Genomic DNA, 22,523 nt, shown 5'->3' with positions numbered 1-22,523 from the left:
TCCAAAAGGGGATATTTTCCAGCTCAAGCCTGATTATTACTTAATGATACATCTTTATAGAAATATTTGTCGTAGAAACTTTCCAAACAACCTTAAAAATAATTTGATTTCCATGGTTCCTCAGCAAAATCCAGGATATCGTCTAAATATTGGTGAATTCTATTGTGGTGTCTTCTTGGGGCACAAAGTCTTGCTTTCTATTTCACTTTTGCAGTTTTGCATCTATTTTAAAGTAGTTTATCCCAAATCAACTTATTGCATTAAGAAGGTGAATAAGAGGATCTATAAGTCATGAAAAATAAACAAGAAATCAATCATTTATCTTTATTATCATCATTAAAATAGAATTAAAGGTTACACAGAATTTATATAATTTCTATGAAATCTATAATTTATATAATTTCAAGGCAAGATACTTGATTGCTTTATTTTTATTATTATTTTAAGCTTTGTGTGACCTGCTGTCACATTAATGAATTTGTGTTTTGTTTTAAGCCAGTGCCTAATCTCTTATTTTAATCTTAGTTGATTTAATAAGAATATTCTGATTAAGAAAGTTTGGCGATACACTTGACAGTTGACTCTTCCTTGGCACGGTATGCCTGGTTTGCAATCAAAAAAAAAAAAAAAAACAATGATAATATGTTGGTACTAATGCATGAATTGTAGAGTAAGAAGATTATTGAGTGTGTGTGTGTGTGTGTGTGTGTGTGTGTGTGTGCGTGTGTGCCTGTGTGTATGAAAAATAGCATTTTAATACAACACATAGATTGAAATAAAAAGTCTATAACTTTGCACTTTTAGTATTGGCAGATGCATTGATAATTGTAATTATTAGCTACATTTCCAGATCCTGACCTTCTAGGAAAGCTAGTATTTATCTCTAGATGATAATAAGACAGGAAATAAGTGAACTATCCTATTAAATCCCAGTCGGAGGAATTTGTAAGGGTTATTGGCAAAAGCCTATTCTACAGTGTGGCCCTGATCAGATGTGCCAGTAACAACAAATGAGGCTATATGCCTAAGTGGAGAGAAACTAAAAGAACTAAAAGACAGTGAATGCATTTAAGAATTTTTTTTTTTCTGATTTTGAGCAATAGACTTTTTACGATTTTTTTTTTTTTATAATCAAGACAATTACATAGTAATTTGGGTTAGAATGCATGCCTAGTTCCCCATCTCAAAACCCAATTTGTTACCACCTGTGGCTATTTCTATTAAAAAAAAGAAAGAAACATAATTACCATGAGTCTCAGCAGTCTTAGAGTAAATTTTTGCAATTACAATACCTCCCTCGGGCAGATGTGTGAAAATGGCAGATTAATTCCTGCCAGGATCTTTCTGTTCCTCCTGCATTTTTAGGTTTGGTGTTACCTGCTTATTAGAGCGGCTCTGTTTGCTCTGGTTAAAGGTTATGTCAGTGTTTCCATAGTAAATCTCTAGAAATAAAGATCCACAAGTCAGCCATTAAATTTTGCCTTAGGTGAAAAGTTGACATGTAACGTTTCAGCGAAGGGGTAGAAAATATTTCCCATCACACTCCTCTGTTGGCTGGTTAAGTTTGAAGTAAATGGTAGTAAGACCATTTGGCAGTGTCGGAGAAAGCAGGACAGGTCAGGAGGTAAAAAGAAAAGCACCTTCTTTGAACTATAAAATACTATGTAATCAGCAGAAGTCAACGAAAATATTTTTCTTCTATGCTTGATCCTAAAGCTACTTAATGCATAAGAGAAACTGGAAGACTAACAGATTTAACACCCTACCTATTTTCATTCATTCCTTCTTTGGTTTTTTATGTAAACTTTGTTTCTATAAAGATCTAATTGATGTACACACAAAATGATGAATATTAGTAAGTCTAAACAGTTTTAAAACTCTGGTTCAGTGTTATAACTCTCTCTTAGCAAAGCTAATTTATCACAAAGCAACTTAAATAGCAGAATATTGGAAGACAGAGACCATATACGTTTGCTTGTTTCTGTAGTTGGGAGAACCTAAGATGGTTTCTAATACATAGAAAGCACTTAAAAAATACGGATTCTTGGTAATCCTATAATCATTAATCAGTCATGAGCTGGAGTTTAGATTCAAACCTAGAAATGAGGGAGGCCAAAGTTGAAGATATTATTCATATAAACATGCTGGTAAACAATTTATTTGAAGGTGGCATGCTTTGATAATTTTATGTATAATTTTTACCTTTGTAATAACTACAATGAAAATTCCTATACAATTCTATTGATAGTCACATAAGTTCTGAATTTGTTTGTATCTCTCTCTCTCTCTCTCTAGAAATATATATATAACACACACATATATATGTATATATAAGTGCATTAATATATTTGTTCTTGATATACAGCATATGATATACATATATACAGTATATAGATATACAGTATATAGATATATAGTATATAGATGTATATCAAGAACAAATGCTGTTGGTAAGAGCATATCTTTTATCTTTTGTCCTATTCCTTGAAGTGCTTTATACAGTATTAAAACCACACAATTCAAATATTATGTCTCTTTGTTAAGGCTTTAAGAATCACACAGCTCTAGCAAATTATTAAGTAACTAATGTGATCCTTTTTTCTATATGACATTTTTAATGAAATGAAATTATAAGCCATAAATAGTAATGTGGGGATTACATTTATTTGTATTTGTTAATATATAATTTCATGATTTAATCACTTTGGTACCAACCAGTTGCCATCTGATATTGCAAAAAGAAAATCACCATGGGCAATTATCAATGTGTATAATAATAATAATAATAACCCAACTACAAAATTTTTCTCAAAATCTCAGAATCTATTTCATGTAGGTGGTATGAAATTTCTATGCATATACTGAGGAAGCATAAGCTAAGCATTCATGTAAACAGTATGCTACCCATTTCATTATCGTTATTTAAAATATGTAACCTGCAGAGCTGTTCAATATATAATTATCAATTCAATTAATAAATAAAAAATAATTAAAAAGCTCTTAATTAAAATAATTTACTACTTTTAAGCTGTTTTAGGACTTATTTACTATTTTATCTGAATTTTAAACTTTAACTGCAAAATCTTTATCAAACAATAAGAAGCTTTGATAGAATAAAGCCTTCAAGCAGAATGAGCTTTCAAACCATATTAAAAATTTAATTATCTCCACTAGCCAGATAGTTGGGATACAAAATTAAAGAAAAAAATAATAGGAAGGAGCAGAGAAATGACATTTAAAAGTTTAGGATTCATTGTCAATTACCATTCGAAAAGAGGAGAAAACTTTCTGAGAGATTATAGTGTTAAATATCATATAAGATACACCAACGAATAATAAGTTTTCAAAGGGGACATTTATATCTACAATTACCCAAACATTATAGTTTGAGCCCATCTGTAAATTTACTCTGGAATATTTGGCATGTTGGGGAAAGAAGGCGTAGCAACAATGGGTGCTGCTTTCTCCCTACAGGATGCCAGTCTGGGTCTTGCTGTCCTGTTACTAAGAGAAGTCTGAGAACCAGGAGCAGATCAGTAAATGGGAAACTGAGCCTGTAATGTTCCATAATCTCTCTGAATTTTACTCATTTCTCTGTATTTTTTCTTGAACTATCACACATGCTTTCTTTTAAGGAATACAGTTTAGAAATCTACTAGAAATGTGACTTCTAAACAATACTGGTAAAATGGGAACGTCCTACAGGTTCACCAGGTTTCATGCATTTTTGTTAGTCTTCACATGAAACCATATGATCTGAAAACACATATCATTTGTTTAAAAATTCCAAAAAGTTGTTTGAATATTTGGAAAGTATCATCAAAACATATAATTTGAAACAAAAGGAAAGGAATTGTTACATATGCCTTACTCACATGACTTGTTCTGATTCTTTTATTCTTATTCTTGCCATCTGGTCTCTTTTCTGTGATATCCATTCTGAAAATATATTTTTACAGGGCTACCTTAAGAACCTTGTATATTTACATCGAATGTAATTATTTTTAAAGAACTCAGATATATATATTCAGACCTGAGGTGCCTAGAGTTGATTCCTATAGTGGAGCAATATAGGAATGGGTTGGATTAAAATGGGTTGGATTCAACAATATTATATTTAACATTATTAAAATGCATTTAATAAATGAGAAACTTTTGTTGGTTAGTTAAAATAAAAAGCTTCTTGGATTCCCTTTTTTCTAGATTTCTTTTTTATAAATGTTTTTATTTATTTTTGAGAGATAGAGCATGAGTTGCGGAGGCACAGAGAGAGAGAGAGGCACAGAATCTGAAGCAGGCTCCAGGATCTGAGTGGTCAGCACAGAGCTCAATGCTGGGCTCGAAATTGTGAACTGCGAGATTGTGACCTGGGCCGAAGTCGGACACCCAACCAACTGAGCCACCCAGGCCCCCCTCCTTTGTTCTAGATTTAAAAACATAAAATATTGGGGGCACCTGGATGGCTCAGTGGGTGGAGCACTGGACTCTTGATTTCAGCTCAGGTCATGATCTCATGGTTTGTGGATTCGAGCCCCATGTTGATCTTTGCTGGAAGCACAGAGCCTGCTTGGAATTCTCTCTCTCCCTTTCTCTCTCTCCTCCCCGTTCACTCTCTATCTCTCTCTCTCTCACAAACAAAATAAATAAATAAACATGAAAAAATATTTTAAAAAGATGAAATATTGGTTTTCTTTTTTATAAAAGTAATTAAATAAACCTTTCCATAATTCCTTCTTTTTGTTCTTCATGCAAAAATGTGCTCTATTGAGATATAGTAGAGATAAAATCCTCCATCTACAATTCCTGAAAACAGAACATTTAATTTTTTTTTTTAAGTAAACTCTCTGCCTGACTTAGGACTTGAACTCATGACCCCAATATCAAGAGTTGAATGCTTTACCGACTGAGCCAGGCAGGTACCCCTAGACCATTTCATTTTTTGTCCTCTTGATAAAACTTCCCTCTATATTTATTTATGCTTATGCAGGTCAGAGAAATAGACTAATGTATCTGTTTATAGCATAAGGAAAAGAAATTTATAGTTAATCTTATCCAACAAATACCTTATAATTATTTTCATTACAAATTTCCCGTTGAGCCTCAGTGGACTTGGGCTTCATTTTAAGTACTTATCATTTAACTGGAGAAATCAAATCTCCAGGACACATCTGTTAGTTAATGATATTAGAGTTTGGATTTTGTTTGGTGTAAGTGTAGGATTTTGATGGAAAGGCACTAGGGGTGGGAGAGGAAAGGAGCTCTGATTCAATATCCCCAGGTAATATGATATGAATAATTGGAAAATGGAGATATCATTTCAGTTGGTTAATTGTAATAAACCTATCATCTTGTTAGAGCATTAAGGTAGAATCAACATGTTGGGAAACAGATAAAAGGTGCAAGAAAGCATTTAAAATTCAATCATTAGGTTTCATTGCACCCATCTGCTCCCAGGAAATATAATTGGAAATTCGATTCATTGACCTTTAGCTGCCATTTTGGACCACAGTTTCAAAATCTATGTTTTCAAGTTGGACATTTGAAGTTAATTTGATAAAAGCCATATTCGGTACATTTTTAACCAATTATGTTTTTGAGCAAAATTTAGAAAAAATAAAATCAGGCTTAATGTGCTGGTGTATATATGACAAAGAGTCAGCATAGTTATTTAATCCTGGATCTAGTTAAAATAACTGATGTTCAAATTAAGGTTTCAATTAACTAGAGGGACTGCTGAACTTTTTACTGTTATTTTATGCACGAACTCCTGCTTCTCATTAATTATTCTCTGGGTCCATATTATACTACATTTATACTTACAACATCCAATTATGCTAAAATTACATACCATGGTATTAAAAAAAGCAATATATAGTATTTCAGGTGGTTATCCTGAATTTAAAAAAATTTTCCTCCCCCTCACTCCCTCTTGGCAACATAAGTATGACAGCACAGAATCTTCCCCGAATATTGCCTACGTCCTCATTCAGAAGAGTTACATGATAAAATTATATGCATAACACGAGAGATACATTATGTAAATTGACCATCATTTCTTGTCAGCATTTGTGTACTGCTCTGCTCGCTGAAGTTCATGTAACTTGGAAAAGAGTCATGATTAGACAGGTGTTTCTTCAGCCTATGAGATCAAGTTTCTGAAATATTTATATGGTGGCGAGCCAGATGTACACAGATTAACCTTATAATCCCATTTCACAGCTTTTCCAAATACTTGGAAACTTGTTAAGTATGAAGCTGATTATTCTGGCAGCGTATCTCCATTAATAGGATTCAGATCTTCCTTGTTTACAAGCCAATGCTGCTAATATGATCTAGTATATTAAATCAACAGAGAAACAGAAAAAGTAGAATCCATCCAAGGGCTAATTGACAGGGAAGTCTTTTCTAAAGCTTTTTAATGTGTTTTTTATTGACTTCATAATAACAGAACACACGTAGCGCAGGCGAATGATGTAACTGGGCTACTATGCTGCTATCATTTGGGATGAAGTAGTTATTTATCAGATTCTTCATGCTTCTATTGTAATGTTGATATAAGCCACATAAGACCGTGCATCTGCCCTTTACAAATATTCCCTTCAACATCATCTCGATTGGAAGGCTTACTGTCATTCGACGTGTGAAATTATTTTAAATGCGCTCATCTTTTTTTTTTAATGAATAGAGGCAACACGGAGTAATGTAATAGTATGTCATGATTTTCACTATGCTTATTTATTGGTTCTGCAATAATAGACGGAGACCTTATTGTTACACATTCAGCTTGAGCCATTTATGCACAGTGCTAGTAGGTGCACCATTTCATATTGTTATGTTCTGTCCTCTCACGAAAAGAGGTATCAGGAACCTTAAATCAAATTAGACTACAGGAAGAGTTTTATACTTTGTCTATTTTATATTAAGTGTATAGCTTTTATAAACTACCTCACTCTGCTTGAATAAACTCATGCTCCTTCAGAGACAGGAAAAACCTATTTTTCAAACTATGTATGACAGCCTGATTCCATTTTCAGAAGAAGGAAGGAGAATGCAGGCCCTCAGCAAAGAGAAGAATTCTTCCACTTTTTTACTTCTTTGGGGGACAAATTATCTACTTTGTGTTTCATATTTATACGTAATATGTCTAGTGCATGTAAAAGAAGAAGACATAATATTTCTTTAAACCTAGGATTAAGTGACCCTTAAAGAATAGTTTTTCAAGGACAATTGAAATGCAAATATATGAGATTTGGGGGCCCTTGAATTTTTGGCTCCGTGACAGATATCCTAAAGATGAAGCTACTCCATTGAGACTATGCCTCTGGACCTGTGTAGTTGAGAGTCAGGCACCGCTAGTGTATTGCCTTTTGGATTTCAACTACTCTAACATTGAACTGGGAGTTTGTAGTCAGCCTCCAGGGATGAATTGGCTACATTTGACTGCAGGGCCACTTACTCCTTTCCTATTTGATTTTTACCAAGTCAATAGTTTCCCTAGAAGAGATTTTACTCTCAGGAATAACAGCAACTATTCCAAAACTCTTCTATGCAAGAAGATCCACGTTTTTGCATTTAAAATAACTTCAGGTGTTCGGTCCAGTATGTGTGTCTTTGAGTTTCTCTCTTTCTTGTTTTTCCCAAAGTTAAATGACTATATTTTTTTCCTAATTTTAAGAGGAATTTTTACTGCAAAACTTCCACTAGAAAACCATACCTAAAACAGCACCTGGTGTATAGTAAGAACTCATTACATGTTTGTGGACTGAAAATAGAGAAAGTTGCATTTAAAAAGTTATAATTGCTTACAATTTAGTACTCAGAGGTAGTTATTGCTAATCTTTTGTTGTTCAGACCCACAATCCCTTCTCTAAATAAAAATCCAAAGAACTTAGATCTGAACTGATTTAAGATTATTTTTAATCTTTACTTGTCCCACTTAGTGTTAATATCAACATTTTTTTTTTTTTTTTTTTACTGAAGAAATACTAATATGTTTAAATTTGAGGTATTGTATCAGTCTCTGCTGGGATAGGCCATACATGACATGTACAACAAAATGTCATTCTGAGATATGGAAGACTTAAGGATTACAAAACATGTCTGAGTGCAAGGATTTTGAATAAGGGATTATAAACCTGTCTATCTTCCCATGCTGTAATGTGCAAACACATGCAAGACACACGACTAGAGTTTTGTCTAAAAATATAAATGTCTCATACATAGACACTATTCCATGTCAACAATGTGGTTTCATATTATCTGAACAATAATGGAATTCTGGGCCAATTAATGGATAATTCATTTAGTCAGTTCCTCCCTGATTGATGGTTTGATTCTTTACACTGAGATTCAATTCCCAAGGTTCTTGGTCTAAAAAAAAAAAAAAAAATTAGCTTTTCTGTCCAGAGTAAGATGCTTAACCTTATTTTTTTTTTCTGGTTTCTTATTAGGTGTAATAATATTTGTTCCTCATAAAATTGTCATAAGAATTAAAGATGAAATATGATTATGCATATAAAGGATATGATCAATACTAAATTTTGAATGAATATTAACACATACGATTATTATTGTTAGCAGTAAATGACGTAACACATGGAAGCAGGTAACTGATATGCAGACATATTCTCCATAAAAATAATATTTTATGTTAGCAATTATGCAAGAGTACAATTTTAAACCAGAATACTTACGATTATAAAAAAGTAATTTTATTAGAATGCTAATTTATTTATTTTTATTTTTTAAATATTTAATATTAAATATTTATTTAATATTTAATATTTAATATTTATTTTTATTTTTTTAACATTTTTTATTTATTTTGAGACAGAGAGAGACAGAGCATGAACGGGGGAGGGTCAGACACAGAATCCGAAGCAGGCTTCAGGCTCCCAAAGGTCAGCACAGAGCCTCACGCGGGGCTCAAATTCATGGACCGTGAGAACGTGACCTGAGCCGAAGTCGGACTCTTAACAGACTGAGCCACCCAGGCGCCCCGAATGCTAATTTATTTTATTCCAAATTTCAGTTTATACCTCTTTAAACCAGGATTGGTTACTTTGTTCTAAATGCTTTTTTTCTTAAAGGTTATTTATTTATTTTGAGACAGAAAGAGAGCAGGGGAGAGGCAGAAGGAGAGGGAGAGAGAGCGAATCCCAACCAGGCTCCGCACTAATAGCGTGGAGTCTGATTTGGGGCTCGAACTCACCAACTGTGAGATCATGATCTGAGCTGAAATCAAGAGTCAGACACCTAACTGACTGAGCCACCGAGGCACCCTTGTTTTAAATGCTAAATAGACATTTAAAAAAGTGATCAATTTTTGATAGACTGTCTTGCAAAAAAAATAATTTGCAGATATTTTAAACTTCTTAAACCACCAAAGTGAACTCTGAAGTGGAAAGATGTTAAGTCTTCCTTCAGAACAGTGCTTTTTATGCAGAAAGAACTTGTGGTAAGTAAAGCTCACCCCAGGTAGAAACTGAAGAGAAGTTTCCACAAAAGAACTGTTGTAGAGCAATGAATACCAGAGTTAGAGACATATGATAACATCTGATTTCATTTACACTTCTTTTCATGTGAGAAAATTGAAGCAGAGAAATATTACTCACATATATACAGCTAGCTAGAAATAGAAAATTAATGTCATGTGACTCAGAGTTTAGGGCTTTTGTTTCTATACCAGTTGGGATATCATGTTTGGCCTGCATTCCTATGGAGGTATTGATGGAGTATGAAAACATCCTACAGCATGAATAATTGCTACTTTGAGTAGTGAAACTTAGTTCCTAGAAGGCAGGTCAATTTGGAAAAGAATTCTTTAAGGCCTTCATATATTAAGCTTCACATCTCTGCTGGGACCTGTGTACGTACGACACATTGCCACAAGATCTTTCAAATTGATAGCCAGCAAGTAGTTTCAAGAAGTTCTGTAAGTTGGTCCTATAGAGTGAAAATATTTCCAGATTTTGGAGACTCCAGAAGCAGATTCTCAGATTCTCAGATTTGATCATAGAACTGGCTTTGATTCTTGTGTTTGAACCAAAGCTATCCAGTAGACCTCATTGCTTTCCTCTGTGTTTATTATGATTCAGAGCTGAACAATTGCAGGAACAAAGCCATTCAGGGGGGTGGTGTGTGACCTGGTATCAGAACTCTGTAGGGAGCATTGATTAACAAGCATTATTAGAATGAAAGTAATAAATCTGTAAAATACATCAGACAGTGATAAATAGTCTAGAAAGCAAAGCACAATACTCACAAAAGGGAGATGGGTCATATAGGACTTGCAGGATTTTATTTGAAAGAGTGTGAGATTTTGAGTCAAAAGAAATTTATTCCTATTACTTACTCATAAAGGGACCTCCAGCTAGCCTTTCATGAATTCCATAGGCCTCAGTTTCTCCACCCATAAAATAGAAATAATTATAATGGTTCCACTTGGTGAAGTTGAAAGGAAGTTTAGATTTGGAGAGGTTGAGAAACACTGACAAAATCACCCTGTAAAATATGTAAGGAAGCACAGGAGACAAAGGAACAAGAACGGAAGAGTTCTTTTCTCTGGGAAAGAACAGGTTACTTACTCTTATTCTAAGTACACTCTAGAGGAACTTGTAATACACTTCAGGAAACTTAATGTGCCTAAGTACATTTTGTTTTCAGGTGTTCCCATGATGGTACTGTTTGCACAGTTTTAAGTAGTTTGGAATTGAATATAAACATGCTACAAATCACCTAACACTGAAATCCACTTAAAAAATATGAACAATTTTTCAATCAGGCAGCTTCCAAATGCATACTCTGGGAGAGAAGTCTGTGTCCCACAGAAGATGAAAATAACTTGTGTGTTTTCTTGTTTTTTTAAACTATGACCTAATTAAACGTAGTGTATATGTGAAAATGCCTCATTAGTATTTTATCTACAGGAGTGAGTAGACTAAAAATTTTAATTATAACGTTAAGAACTGAGACGTAGATTTTCTAAGCCAAGAGCCTGCAACTTTTCCTATTAAGGATCAGATAGTAAATATTTAGGGTTTGTGGGCCATATAGTTTCCATCAAAACTATTCATCTCTGCCATTGAAGCATGAAAAACAGCCATCGACAACATGTAAATGAAAGGGCATGGCTGAGTTCCAATAAAACTTGATTTTCAAAAACAGATAGTGGGCCTTACACCATTTTTGTAAGGTATGATTAACTGTTAACATTTCTTAATTTCTTTCCGTTTGTGTATTTATAAAAAAAAAAAAAAAAAAAAAAAAAAAAAAACACCAAAAAACCTGTACCATGTAAATTACAAATAACCTCTAACAAGATCAAGATATTTGTCTGTTGTTTCAAACTAGATATGGAAGAATGCAGGCCTATTATCTCATGAAATGATTGTCTGGGTAAGCCTGCTGCTTTTTCCAGAGGAGAAAAATTCTTAGCACTGAAGTGTCCAAGCAAAGAAAGCTGGGGATACTTGAATTAGGTATTAAGTGTCAGTCTGATAAAGACTAGAGATATTTCATTTCATTTTGTGCTAATGTTTAATTAAAAATCTGTTAGCATTAGTAAAGACACTTAGCTTTATTTTAATTTCAGGTATGAATACCAACCTAAAATAGACTCTTTCCATTGAATCATACATTTTGAATGTGATACTTATTTCTGTATTTCAGAGGGAAAAATGATAAATATTCTAGTAATCTAATACTCATAAATTTGATTAATAATTAATTTCTTCTTCAAACTTAGGAATGCCTTTACTTTGTTAAAGTCATATCTCAGGGCAGATCTTCCAAATTCCCTGTATATTATCTCCTAAGTTTTTGTAATTGTACTCTTACATTACTCATTTTGTTTTCAAATACAATGGATAATTTTTTCTGGAAAATGTAAAGTTTATTTATTTATTTTGAGAGAGAGAAGGAGAGAGAGAGAGAGAGACTGAGAGAATCCCAAGCAGGCTCCTGTAGACACAGGTCTCAGTCTCCCAAATCGTGAGATCATGACCTGAGTCGAAATCAAGAGTCAGACACTTAACTGAGACACCCAGGTGCCCCTGAAAATTTAAATTTGTATATATTTTTTGTTGTTTTGGAAGGGGTTAGTAACTTATCTTTGAAACCCATGCAAAAGACCAGGACCACAAAATTCCCCCAAAGTAATTATTTAAAATAAATCATTATTTACTAATTATTGTAAAATAAATTGATTGGTTGGCTGTTTGCATGAATTGTTGCTTATAAAGTTAAAAATTCTCAGGGTACCTGGGTGGCTCAGTTGATTACATCAGACTTTGGCTCAGGTCATGATCTCACAGTTTGTGAATTAGAGCCCTGCGTTGGGCTCTGTGCTGACAGTTCAGGTCCTGGAGCCTATTTTGGATTCTGTGTCTCCCTCTCTCTCTGCCCCTCCCCTGCTCATGTTCTGTCTCTCTTTTTGCCCCTCCACTGCTTGTGCGCGCTCTCTCTCTCTCTCAAAAGTAAATAAATAATTTTGAAAAAAAGAAAAACAACTTCCTTTTATAAAGAGTTAAAAACTCTTTATTAATGTGCTAGAGGAGGGCCACCTGGGTGGCTCAGTCAGTTGAGCGTCCGACTTCGGCTCAGGGCATGATCTCACAGTTCATGAGTTTGAGCCCCGCGTTGGGCTCTGTGCTGACAGCACAGAGCCTGGAGCCTGCTTCGGATTCTGTGTCTCCCTCTCTCTCTCTGCCCCTAATCCACTCGCATCCTGTCTCTGTCTCTCTCAAAAATAAACATTAAAAAAAAAATTTAAATTTTAGAGGAAGGAAAAAGTAAGAAAGGTATTTCATCCTTCAATTCCACCTTGAATTCCTTCTATTTATTTTTACTATTAGGAACTGGAATGTACCTATACAGGTGATGAGTTGAAAGGCAGATGCAAAATCAGACAGGAACCTTATCTTGCTGATATTTTTTTTTTCTTTCATTTGCAAAATTTAACCGATTATTTAAATAATAATAGACTTTATCTTCTGATCAACAACGTTATTTGGAGGAGGAAGACTGGTGAACTGTGTGTACCAAAATCATTGTATCTGTAATGTTTTAAATTTTAGTGTATTTTGGAAAAAAAAAAACAAACTGATGATATGTGACAGACAGACAGTTTGGTTTTTAAATTAGTTACTTACATTAGTTATTTATATCTTTTAAATTAGTTATTTTTGGGGAATTTTCTGTAATGATTGGCTAAATGTAATACTTTGAATTTCTTTTGCACTTTAAAAGGTAAGTGTTCAGAAGTGCCTATTTTGACAATTTATATGACTGTCATGATGGTAAGTAATCATACAGTTAAGCCCACTGCTTGCATTAGACTGTTTGATAATACACGGCCATTATTACCTTTTTATGTTATTGGCCAAAGGAAGAAAATCTAGTTATTGGAGTTATATGCAATGCTCAGCATATTCAAATAATTTAATGTGCAAGCATGGAAAGGTAAAAGCGCATACTCTTTCAGTGAGTTGTCTTATTAGTACGGGGGATGGCAGTACTATTTTTGCTTGGTGTGTAACGTAATTTTTAAAAGCATTTCAAGGCAAGTTACATTCATTTCTCATTAACTTAGTTCTGAAAATGTTGGGACGGATCCTGATTTTTCTCTATTTGCCAGAGAGGTAGCACAGATACTGACTGGTCCTGGTGGTTCCCGGCAAGTACGTTGTTCTGCAGTGAATTGGGTATATGAAGGGTAACTTTGTGAAAGTTAGTTAGCTGTCATTTCTCTTAAATGTCATTTCTCTGTTAAAAAAATGTAGACAGTAACATTACTATGTGTCCTAGGGCAATTGAGGAGAATGAGTAATAAATATCAATAATACTGTTGTGTGGATACTAAAATGGAACAGCATACTCCAAGCCTCCTAACATAGAAAGTACACAATGACTCTGTTTCCATAAATTTAGATTCAGTGCAGTATAGTTTCAAAACATGTCCATATTAGCTAAATAAATTAGACTGAAAACTGGCTTGAATCCAAAAATAAATTAATTTATCAAATTTTTCTTTCACTTATTAGCAAGTTTTTAACATTAATGAAATAAGAGTTTAAGAACTGTATCTTGCATTCACAGTGACAGTAAATAAAATGGTGAGTCACCAATTTGTCTCGCTCCCTTTTCTCTCTTTCTCTTCATATGTCGGAGTTCTAGAAGTTCAGACTTCTAATGAATTTTCACTGGCTACATTTACCTTTGGGTTCTTAGTTTGGAGGCCTGATTGCAGAGAAACCAGTTGTAGGTATTCCCTCTGGTGGGATAAATCTTCCATATTCTTGATAGAGAAAAAGAGCACTATAGGGGGAAAGCAGAGAAGAATCTTCTAAGACAATATATCTGGCTGAGAGATAGCCAAAACCAACCAACCGACCAACCAACCAACCAAACAAGCAAACAAACAACCAAACAGAAAATAATAGAACTCCCAACTCTCCCCCCCACTACCACCACTGGAAGAAAACAAAAAGACTGGGTATAAGCTAGGGTTGAGATAGAGACTGACCTTACTAAAGAGAATGGACTAATTGCAGGTATTAAAGCCAGCCACTCAAAGTTTGAATTTTTTTCCCTAAGACATCAACTTATGGCATAACTCTATGCCATTGCCAGAGAGAAAGCACATCTAGCATTCAGGGGCACCTTGGTGGCCTATGGACTCCAAACTTCAGCAAAAATAAAAAAGAATGCACAGCATTCTCTACTTTGTGTGCTTTTCTAGATAACAAACAGCACTCCTCTTACCTTTTGATTATTTCAACATTCTTCTTTCTTCTCAAAGCTGATTTTCTTTACGATTCATAAATTAAATGATTAAACTCCAGCATACAAGTTATTATTAAAATTATCAGTGTTGTTTATGAAAGAGTTAACATTTGCAAAAGGTTTTAATGTACAGACTCATTACTTTCAGAACAAAATCATCTAAGTCATCCTAATTGAGCTGTAGACTTAAAATGCTTGCTTACAGGATGTGGCTGTTCTTGCTCTCTCATTTCTAATTTAAAGTAATGCTAGCTTTGCTAAATGTGGTAAGAATTTCTCATGTTTTTATTATGCCTTTAGTAGCAAAACACAAATGTCGACCACACTATACTTGTATAAAATGTATTATTTTGAAAATCATTGATAAATACAGTTATTGCCATACCTCATGCACTTTGAAAATTCCAGAGCCATAGGTGCTGTCAGATAACTTTATAAGTGGTGGCTTAAAGTGCTGTTGCCTACTTCAGCAATGTAGAAAGAACCACACCATATATTCTGTTGAAGGCAAAGCTATCAGAAGCGATGTCGGTATGAAAAGGCTTAAAGTGAATTATTCACCTCTTAACACTCCCTTGTGTTCAGTCTGCTGCAAAGAGAATGCTTACTATCAATGTGAAAAGCAGTGCCTTTGAATTAAAGGAAAAGTTCAACTTGTTTGGCTTTGTTTTCACCCCAATGGCATCAATATGTGCAGTCAACCTTATGTCCGTAATTCAAAAGAATTTTCAAAATTCCACTCCCCTGTGCCCCTGGATGAGGAAAACACTGATCATCTTAGTATAGCTGAAGCTGTAATGATATGATTTAACACCATAACTACACATCCAATCCCAAATTCGTGTGTGAGAAGCCAGTTTTCTCATAATAATGACTTTAAAGAGTCGAAGTATGTCAAAGACATACTTTCATTTCTCTTTAATAATTCCTATGCTAAATCAATACCTCTAGAATGAAACCTTTCTTCATATTTGTATCGCAACCTTTGGGAGAGTCTTCTTGTATTAGACATAAATATATTACAAGTTTATCAAGACACTGAGGCAAATACGCTTTTAGAACCTGGTACAAAATGCTGCGTCTTTTCCTTCTCAGTGTCTAATCTGCTGTCGGTCCTATTCAGTGTATTTTTAATTTCAAATGTTGTAGTTTTCATTTTTATAAGTTCCATTTGGGTCTTTTCTATATCATCTACTTCTCTCCTTCGGGCCCAAGATGAAAATGATACAAGGGAGGTACTTAGGGCTCAAATTTTAAGAAGGCACTTGCTCTCAAAGCCAGGCTTTTACGTTCTTGACCATATTTTTAATATTCTAATATTTAAGATTCTTGTTGGTTAAGTCCATCATCTCTTTCATGCCAGGATCTGTTTTCATCGATTGATTTTTCTCCCAGCCATGGGTTATATTTTCTTAACTTGTTGCAGACCTTATAATTCTTGATTGGGTCTCAGCTATTGTGAATTTTATATTGTTGAATGCTGGAATTTTTATATTGCCTCAGGTCTGAGCTAAACATATGTTTGTGGAATGAATTTACCCACTGAGCCTCTGTCTCAAAGGTCTCCTTTCTGGTAAAGAAACAGACATAGAAAGGTAAAAGGATAGCAAGGATGCCAGCAGTTTATAAAGCACTGCCTCCTACATTTCCACACCAATGATTCTGGAAATGCGAGAGCTGTTTGTTTTGTCAAAAATTGTTCTCTCCATAGGAAATTTCCTGACTGCCCCATGAGTCTGTAATGGGAAATATAAGAGAACACTGGCAAATTAGCACCAAAGTATTGTGGACATATTTATCACATAGTGATTGGATTAATCACAGATTGAATTCCAGAATTTACTGAAATAGCATCTGTGATGAGAAAGACTAAACCATACAATCCACTTTCTTAATGATTGAATTATTTTTTTTCTCTTCCTTTTGCAGGGATACCTTTGAAAATAGTTTTCTGATGTTTTCTTTCTTAGAAATTATTAGAAATGGGATTCAAAATGATGATGTCTTTAATTTTCTTATCCATAATTGTCTCATTTCCTAGAAATCCAAATATTGTTTTAAAATTGCTCAGACTTTCCTCCAGTTATCATTATTTCATGATTATTACAGTGCTGCATGCAGGACTTAAAAAAATGTAAAAGTTATAATGGAATTGTATTAGATAACTAAGAAATTTTCATATATTGTGTCATATAAAGTATAAAACAACATCTTTTAAATAGTATATCCTAATTTTACCACCAAAGTTGTAAAATTATTTTGAAGGTATTTTAATACACTTTGGTATATCTTAGATGCTAATCATTTCATATTCAATGTGTTTACACTCTTTACAAATATATTCTGTTCACTCTCAAATGTAGAATCAATATACAAGGTATTTTCTTTAAAAAAAAAAAAAACAAAAACAACTCACCGTTTCTGAGGATGGATCCCCGTTCTTCACAATCTAGCCATGTTTGTTTCCTGCATTGAAATAAAAAGCCATTCTTTTGTTGTGGAGTCTATCTGGCTTATTCGGCAAAGCATGCAACTCTTGACCTCAAGGTCATGAGTTCAAGCTCCAGGTTGGGTGTGGGACCTATTTTTACAGAAAGAAAAGCCATCCCTTTGCAATAAATTCTGTCTGCAAACTTCATTTGAAGTATTTATGTTATGGTTGGGTAAACAGGAACTGCACACAAGGAAAACATCTTTGAAAGAAATGAAAATTTAGCTAAATAATTCATATTAAGGTGACTGTCTTATAGAGCTGTTGCTTGGGTTTGCTAGTGTGGCTGAATAGATCTCTATATCCTGAATCCATTTGTAGTCTGTCCAAATGAATACAGAATTTCTACATAGGTTTTATAAGTTGGCTTTGTATAATTTTTTAAAGGTTCAGAAACACTCCTTATTGAAGAAACTTAATAAAAGAGCTTATAGATTTATAATTCTCTGTGAGGCAGAAGGATCTTCAGCATATATGACAGGCAAATAGCGCCTTAGATTTAATTTTCGAATTACCTTTTTGAGCATATAGTAATGAACTTGTTTTGAGTGTAGAGTTCCATGTATTTTTAATCATGTACATATAAAAGCTTCATGAAACCACCACCACAATCAGGATAGTAAACAGTTCAGGAGTTGAAAATCTTCATGCTGAATCTCCCTTAGGCAGTTTTAAAACTTGCCATCCACTGATCTGTTCTATGTCATCATAGTTTTTGGTTTTTTGAAAAGTTTTATAAATGGAATTATACAGTGTGAAATTTTCTGTGAGTGGCTTCCTTCAATCACCAAAATGCTTTCGAGGTGCATCTAAGTTGTTGCGTCACTAGTTTTTTTTTTTTTTTTTTATTGCTAAATAGTTGTCCAATGTATGCATGTACCACAGTCTGTTTATCTATTCACCTATTGAAAGATATATGGGCTGATTCCAGTTTTGACAAAGAGGGCTTCTGTAAATATTTATGTACAAATCTTTCAAATCTTTGTGTGAACATAGTTTACATTGCTTTAAAGTAAATCCCAAATGTCTGCATCAGTCTGGATGGTTTTTTTTTTTTTTTTTTTTTTTTTTTGGCTATGGATTATGCTTTTGGTATCATGTCTAAGAACTCTGCATATTGCCAAGTCACAAAGGTTTTCTGCTAGGTTTTCTTAAATGTACAGGTTTACATTTATATTTAGAGGTGTGGTCCATTTTGATACATATATTTGATACATACATACATTATATATATGTATACATCCATACATATGTATAAAACACACACACACACACACACACACACACACACACACAGAAAGACATGGAGAGAGGTGTAGTTTAAGGTTCATTTTTATTGAATTATCTATCAAATTGCCTTTTGAAACTGTGTCAAAAATCAATTGGCCGTATTTCTGTGGGCTACTTATGGACAGTCTTCTCTGTTCTATTGATCTATGTGTCTTTTTTGTCTACAGTACTACACTGTCTTGATTAGTGCAGCTTCATAATAACTCTTAAAATAGAGTGATTCCCCCAACTTTATTCTTCTTTTTCAAAAATTTTTTGGCTATTATAGTCACTTTGCTTTCCATTTTGAATTTTAGAATCCTTGTCTGTATTTACAGTGAATCATGCTGTAAATCTGAATGTTGTTATATTACATGTATAGATTATTTGAGGAACATTGACAGCTTTACCTTGCTGAGTCTTCCACTCCATAAATGCAATATATTTCTTCATTTATTTAGATCTTCTTTGATTTATTTCATCAACTTTTGTAATTTTCAGGGCACAGATTCTGTACTTGTTATTGAAAATATTTTTTTCTAAGCATTTGATTGGTAGGCAACTATGATAAATGGATTGCTTTTGAAAGTTCGGTTTTCAATAGTTCGTTGCTAGAATATTGAAATATAATTGATTTTTGTGTGATGACCTTGAATACGGCAACCTTATTTATTGGTTCTAAGAAGTTTTGTTTCCAATTTGTTTTTTTTTAATTCCTTTTTATTTCCTGCCTAAACAGTAATATTATCTGCGAGTATAGTAACTGAGAAATTTCCCCTTCCTTTTTAATTTATCTTTTATTTATTTTTCTTGCCTTGTTGAACTTAATGGGTCTTTTAGCACAATGGTGAATAAAAGTGGTGAAAGCAAGGGTGAAAACTTTCAGTCTTTCACTGGTAAATATAATATTAGTTATACATGTTTTTTGTTTGTTTGTTTTTTGGTAGATGCTCTTTATACAGTTGAAGAAGTTTCCCTCTCTTTCTGCCTTTGCTGAGAATTTTTATCATTCATAGATGTTGACTTATTTCAAATGCTTGATACATTTTAAGAATTGCTATTTTTACTATTTACTAGTAAAAAATAATCTATTTGACTCCTTTTACTATCCACTTTCAATTCAACTTCTTTAGGCATATGTAAGTGGTCATATCAAATTAATCTACTTCAACAAATAAAGAAGTTACCCAATTTGAGCCAACGTGGTTTAGTTTCAGTAGGTGCCTTCTTTTGGTCTTTCTCATAGATGCTTTTTTAACTCATGATTTGTTTTCTAGAGTTATAACAGAAGAAGCAAATTGTAGAGTATGTAAATATATCTTCGGATATACCTGAGAAATAGCTTATTATTGAGTACTCCTGATAAAAATTCTGATTTTGAATGTCATTTATAAATTGACTACAATTTGCTGAGTACTCCTGGAGAAATGCATGAAGGCAAGTAATCAAAGAAACTCTTCATATCATGCAGACTTATCCACTTTGTATGTTAGTTTAATTGATTACTTGTTTATTTGTGTTTTCAGTACAAAGGAAAGTAATGAATACTAAGTTTTCATGTTCATCAAACAAAAAAACAAGAAATGAACAAAAAAATGAAACTAGGAGAATGGACTCAGTTTTATAAGATAGTTCAGATCTGTTTTCTTACGAGCAAATAATCAGTAAAAAATGGCCAAACTTCTGTCTTTTATTCCAGACTGAACTAGATTAAAAAGATGATCACATTCTAAAGTTTTTAACGTGTCTATCTTGGAAGTTTTCTGTAACTACCCACCAATTCCGAGTACTTTTACAAAATAATAAACAAATTATATGTTTAAAAGTAATAGTTAAAAGTCACTGTGTTCCAGTTGAATTTGAAGGGAAAACATTAGTGTATATGATTAATTTGTATGGAAGAGGATAAAATTTTCAAAGATATAAATATTCATGTTTAATAACTCTGATGAGTCCTAAAAAACTACAAGTGTCTGACCTCAAGTTTTACCTTCTTCTTAGACTTAAAAGTTAAGATTTATAGATATGCAAGGTAAAACGAATTTTTTAGAGTACATTATCGGGAAATATCTTAAAACCCTTCCATTTCTAAATTAAATGATGCTGTGGTACATATGGCTTTTGTTTTGGGTCTATTTTCATTTTCCTATGCAAATACAGTTATTTTATATTCAGATTATTTTAAATGAGTTTTCTGACACCCTTGGAGCCTGGATAATGAAAATGTTATTTTCTATATTAAAACCAGTGTGGTTTTTATAGTGAGTTAGTTATATGTTTGTTAAAGGCCAAATGGCTATTTCATTATGGTAATCATAAACACACACACAATCTTTCAGGCTTCTACGTATTTAATGGATAAATGCAGGCACTATTAGTAAACTTCTGATACTCTGCTACTGATTAAGCTGCAGATTTTTAACAATTGTATTTTGTGAAATTCTATAACGATAAACCAATCTTTCTTTCTTTCTTTCTTTCTTTCTTTCTTTCTTTCTTTCTTTCTTTTTCTTTCTTTTTTACATTCTTTTTTACCTCTCTCCACGTCATTCCTCCTCCTGCGTATACGTATCTTTTTGTTTCTCTCTTTCTCCTCTCTACTTTTCTCTTGCCTTTCTCTGAAATTATATTTTTCTCCTCTTTCTTCCCCTTCTAAAATCCCTTCTCTTATGACTTCTTCTCGTTTTTCAATTTTCATCAAAATAACATTTGGTAGCAACACCATCGCTCAGTGGTCATCAAACACTCTGATGCATCCATGCAAACAGACATCGTACAAACATACATATGCACATGTGCACATGCACACACACATAATTTAAAAATAGCTCTTCATTCGGTGGGAAAACGTATTCTATTTCTTAGCTCAAGTCTTTTAATTTATTAGAGCTGTTTAGAACTTTAACAATAGGCAAACATTTTTAGATACTCTCCCTAGTAGAACAGGGGAAGGAAAGTTTCCTTATCTGTTTCCCTGTGTTTAACTGAATAGGGATCCTATCCTGTGATGCTTCACCTAACTAAAGCCATTACAATCACAAAGTTACTTATAATAGCACTTATGTTTTCTAACTAGAGTTTCTACTTTGATTTATATTTTATTCTCTCTGTAATACTCAGGATTCTGTTTTTCTGAAGTGTTCTAAGATACTCATGGCCTAGTCTGTAACCGACAACAATAATAGGTTGCATACATGTTTTTGACTAATTCAAAAGAGGAACTTGATTTTATTAAGCTAAAATGTGGAGTTTCTAAATAATTATAGTTTTAAAATTTAGCAAAATTCTGTTGCAAACATTTTTGCCCCAGTGTTGTTTTCTGCTATTATTTTTACTAGAAGATTGTCACCCTTAAAAACTGATAGTTTGCCATTATGGAAACAAAAATTAATGTGCTTCACAGAACCTAAACACTAATAAAACATGTTAATGAAAAATGTCTGCTACCAAATGCTAGTTAAAGCAGATTAGAAGTGAGAAATGCATTGACCTTGTTTACCTTCATCTTTGCATTTTGATAAAGGTCATTTGAGCACCGACAAAAGATTATAGATTCACAAATTTATGAGGCTATTTCTTGTCCCCAAGCTTTTAGCAGACAGTGAAACTTAGTATTTTAAGCTATTACTCTTAACATGTCATTTTCCCCCCAATAATAAATAGTTCCCAAAAGCCACATAATTAAAATTATTTCATGGGAAGAAAAAAGAGTACTGTTAGTTTAATTTAGCTTTATTTATACGGAAACACATATTGCACTACGTTAAGCCTTACCTTGGGCCCTCTTCTTCATGAATCGCATGCTCCTGTGTCACTGATACTTACATGCTGGATGATCTTGTATGAATCCATAGCTGCTTCAGGGCACAATGGTGTGATATGAAGTGATGCTGAAAACAGGAGAACCTTTGTCACTGAGTCAGCTGCAAGAAGAAGTGATGTGTATGAATGTACAGTATAGGGAGATCTATGAAAGATC

General features: G+C 33.4%; 1 protein-coding gene and 1 long non-coding RNA gene across 4 annotated transcripts in view; one reads left to right on the top strand and one right to left on the bottom strand.

The window, feature by feature from the left end:
- The window catches only part of PCDH17 (protocadherin 17), a 100,307-nt gene that overhangs the window by 13,570 nt on the left and 64,214 nt on the right, over positions 1-22,523 (top strand). The window lies entirely within an intron of this gene.
- LOC147584730 (uncharacterized) lies at positions 3,058-15,840 on the bottom strand. Its single transcript, XR_015252732.1, has 4 exons — positions 15,170-15,840; positions 14,216-14,316; positions 3,876-3,939; positions 3,058-3,515 (listed from the first exon to the last, which is right to left on the bottom strand). It is a non-coding gene; the product is annotated as an uncharacterized LOC147584730 (long non-coding RNA).

Source organism: Puma concolor, chromosome A1 (assembly GCF_028749965.1).
Source record: "Puma concolor isolate L17-30 chromosome A1, mPumCon1.1.hap2, whole genome shotgun sequence".
In the NCBI taxonomy this organism is placed as follows: Eukaryota; Metazoa; Chordata; class Mammalia; order Carnivora; family Felidae; genus Puma; species Puma concolor.
Note: the sequence above shows the minus strand (reverse complement) of the source record. Positions and strands in the feature narration are given on the sequence as shown.